Raw genomic sequence first — 4,920 nt, forward strand, 5'->3', positions numbered from 1 at the left:
AATTATTAAAAAATCCTTGTAACAATTCACACAACATAGTTTAATGCAATAATATAAGACATTATGAATTATCGAAGTAGTTGTAAGCATTGTGTAGATTGTGACGACGATATTATGTTGCCATGTTATTGGTTACAAATTTTCCGTGATAATAGGTAATTTTTTCGAAACGTAGAAAATATAATTAAAATTTTATTCCTAGAATCTCTAACCAGTAATGTGTTGAACGCTATTTATATATAAAATAAGATGGATTATGAATACAAAGCGCGCAAACATTCCAACGTGCCTTAAGACAATAATATTTTCATATCTCCAGTAGATTTTTAAGTAAAAATGTATTTTGGTAGATTAATATTTAGGGACCAAAATTTTTTAACCATTGAAGATTTGAAGTTCGTCGTAACATTCTGTGATAATTCTTTGCAAGTTGAGGAACTTCAAGTCAATTTACTAACGTTTATATACAAGATGAATTAAACTCCTATTTTTTATATTATATTATGGAGTTAATCGGAATTTCTACAAAAAAATTGTCATTTAAGCTCAGGCTGCGAATACATGACAACGATACCAAAAAAAAAACAAAATTAACAAACATTATTTTTATTAATATTGACTTTGTGTCCTGATATTTTTTCCTATATTATTTAAATTATTAAGCTAAGAATATCGTGAAAAAAGCGTTGTCATAAAAAAAAAACTTGTAAATAAACTGTCATTTTTTGATGACATTGCAGCCTCTTTCGTTCATTCGTTCATTCATCGATCTATGCTTTTTTAAATGTTTTTAAATAATGATATTATTTGTATATTGGTTTTTAACTGTTGTATCCCTGTCACAATAGTTAATTATTATAGTATTGTACACTAATTTCGTATTAAGGCCAAAAGATATACATAAATGTGTATTTTGGATAATAAAATTTATGTTTATAGCTTTGTGTTTTATTTAACCCGTAATTAAATGGAATTTTCATAGTTATTTAGTCATAAATAGCATGTTAAACTACAAAGTATAATATACCAATAATAAAGTTGAAGAGTTTGTTTCTATGAACGCGCTAATCTCAGGAACTACTCAAACGATTTCAAAAATTATTATTTCATAATGTACGAGCGAAGCCGGTACGGACCGCTAGTACTTATACATTACGCCTTAGAATACATTATAATATATAACGTCAGTTTATGTAATATGTATTCTAATTATTATTATACCAGAACATTGATATTAGTTTATATGTTTCATGCCAAAAAATTTAATGAAATTGCAGTCCAGTCCTAAAGTTTATTATATACCGATTTATTTAAGAACCAAAGGTACATACTGCATTAGACCAGTCAATTTGCTCAATAGTATTGTTAAGACATATGTTAGATTAGCACTATTTTTATCTCATCTCTCACTATTTCTATTTGGTCAATGAATAAACAACACCGTGGTTTAAAGGTATTATTAAACCTAGTTACAAGCCCTTTTATGAATTTAAGAGTCACTTGTACAACTACTGCATTAAATTACAAATAATGATCTTACTTATATACTGTTTATAAAACAATAATTTATAAAGCAAGAGCATAATAACTTAGACATACAGACGACAAAATATACTCTGTAGTTAAGTTCCAAAAACCTTGTATCTAATGCTCTTAAAGCTGCGAGTGGCAGCAAAAAAATGTCTGTTTTCAATTTTCGCGAAACGTCAAAATCTTGCTATGCGAAGCAACAGATTTTCCGCTATTTTCCAGTGGAAAACATTTTAAATTGTAACAAATGATCTCTGACATGATCTGAATTAGTTATTATATTGAATTTTATCAGTATTTAGTGTAACTGTGCAGTATTATTTAAATATGGTGGACTTGAGCGGCGGTCAAGATGGCCCGTTGGAACACGCATTTTCCAACTCGGTTTTTATCATTCCAGGGATCGTTGTTGTGGGGTTATCAGGTAAATAACATAAATTATTAAATAAGGCTTTAAAGAAAATAGATTTTCAGTACCCTGCGATGTTCCTCGAAGTAACATACGGAAATATACAAAGCGCTGGCTGTCCCTTTGTGAAGAACAAAATTATTTTTTTTCAATAGTTTTAACGTACTACTTACTATAACATCTTGTGAATTCTAATAACGGTATTTATCTTAATTTTTTGTAAATTTTGCTTTTTAAATATCTAGTTTAATAAATGCATGATAAGCTTAAGAAATATGTGTCCTTGTCGAAAACAAAAGATGGTTAACCAACCGAGTAATCGTTACAATTGATGGAATGGTTAAGAAGTACTAAGCTAAATACATAAATTAAACTTTTGTTATCTTGACAACACTATTTTCTTGCATACAATTATATATAATAGATAAAAAATACATATTATGTATATATGTATATATGCTTTTGTTCTCCTTTTAACTCAAATTTATTTAGCAGCAAGTAATGATTCTAAACAAATGTTTCTATATAGAATATGTTATCATTTTTCTATAAAAAATAACTGTGTTGACAGCCTCATATTACAATGGAAAAACTATGTTCGCACATAACATAGCATATGCTGCATACACAAAGCTTCTGCTGTCCGTCTGTCTCCAGGCTGTACCTCATAAACCGTGATAGCTATTTATTTATATATATATTTATATATATATATTTATTTAGCATATTTCTGTTACTGCTATACCAATAAATTAAAAATTTAAAAAATAAAGCATTAAGGGCGTCCATACAACAAATGATTTTCTATTATAGATGATAGTATGGAACGATTGTGCGAAAGTCCGACTCGAACTTCACACTTGGCCGGTTTTATTTCTTCATCACCACTGGGACTCGGAGCCATGACCCCTCGGTTATATGGTAACCACAGTACTGATTCTAACTTAGATTCGTGATTCATTAAAATTAATAGGTGTAACTACACAATAAGTCAATCCTATTGTTATTATAGCTATATATTATTACTAGGGGTCACCCTAGTAGTGAAGTCCCGTGTCCCCGTAGTGGGGTAAGGGGCAGATGCATTATGCATACATCTGTTATGGCCCCTATAACACAGGTTAAACCTAGCATAGGGGTCATTGTTTAAACTCTGTATTTAAAATAAAAATGTATGTACCTGCAAATAAGATATACACCTTGTGCTTTTGTTTTTTGATTCAATTAATAAACTTTATTTTATTTGCATCACATACTACTGCAATTCAGTTATATCTTTCATACATTTATTGGTTTAATTCAGTTGAGCCAAAAATACATTGAAGGAAATTCAATATTCATGCTTATAACTAACTCTATTATTAAATATAAAATAAATTATATTACTAATGCTGTATGTACCTGTAATTAATAGCCAATTTAGAATAAGATGTAATGTACAAATTCAAATAACATGTAACAAATTGAGCTATAACTGCCTACTGTTGGTTGGTTTACGTCTTTAAATAAATAAATATTGGATTTCTTAGAAGCGTTACATTATATATTATGATATAAAATAATGCTTCCAATAAATCAATTGGCATAGTAAAGCATGAAAAGCATATTAACTACAAGCTGTGCCCCGCGGTTTTCCCGCAGTGATCTGATCCTGTTGGTCTTAAGCGTGATGATATATAGCGTATATATAGCTTTCCTCAATAAATGGGCTATCTAACACCGGTATAATTTTTAAAATAGTAGTTCCTGAGATTAGCGCGTTCAAACAAACAAACTCTTCAGCTTTATAATATTATTATATTATAACTATTAACTATTTTATTTTGTATTGGATATTTTTGTTTGTAAAAGTATACAGAAAACTGTATCTATAGAATTAATATTGAAGGTCGCCTCGAAAATGAAATTCCTAAAATGCAAATAATGTATTTAATTGATCAGTTGGCATATTTAAAAAGTGGTTTAAAATATAAGCAAGAGCGATTATACTATTATTAAAGTTTTTGATAGATTTTTCATGCATGACTTGCTTTCTATAAAATGGGACGTCTTTTTAACTATTACAATTTACATATCAGTATTATTATCCAAATTATATCAGAGAAGTTGGTATGAATATTATAAAATAATGAACACTTTGTATTATTTACTAGTATTTTCTTATTATAATATTTCTACAGGTGTATATTTTTGGTCTGCTATCATGCTCTTATAAGTCATCTTTTTATATAATCTGTGGAATCCATTATCTATTTAATTTCAAACGTCAATAACAAGCAAAATAAGTTGTTAATAAAAATAATAAATAATAATTTATTAATCGCGATATCTTATACACTACACTCAACACCAAGCCAACTACATTATCTACGTATCATTACGACATCAACCTTTTTACGCTGTGGACTCTTTTAAAAATAAAAATTTTAAAAAGTAAATAAAAAAAAACTAAATTTCAAAAATGGAAGGCGAAGTAGTCAATGAAGATTTGCAAAGAATAAGCGACATGCTGGATTCAGATACGCCACCGTCAAAGAAAGAATTGTTAGAAATGTTGAGTTCTGCTGAAATTGACGAAGAAGTGCGCGAGAGTTTGCGCAGTATGCTGACTGGGGACGTGCCACAGGTTTTTGGTGCTTATGGGACGGTGTTAGGGGTGGTTTTCGTGTTCCTCATATTCTTTGTGATGCGTAAGTCGAGTTTTCTATTATCGCTTATAATATGAGTTGAGTGAGTAAACTCTGCTTGATTTTTAAAGCGTGTTAATATATTCGTTTGACGCACTTCATGAATTAAAATAATTGAAACTAGGTCGCGGTTTCTGCTGTACAAACAAAAAATAATTTATTTCAATTTGTACTTTCTGATACTTCAAACTATTATTCTTTTCACTTTTGTATGAGGCTTACATAGAGGCTTTATAATTTCATTTTTTAAAGAAATTTGTTAATTGAATTCATCATTACATATTTAAATCGGTA

The sequence above is a fragment of the Colias eurytheme genome, chromosome 28, assembly GCF_061535395.1.
Source record: "Colias eurytheme isolate Ceu_HAF_F1 chromosome 28, ilColEury1 Martin Lab GWU primary, whole genome shotgun sequence".
Taxonomy (NCBI): Eukaryota; Metazoa; Arthropoda; class Insecta; order Lepidoptera; family Pieridae; genus Colias; species Colias eurytheme.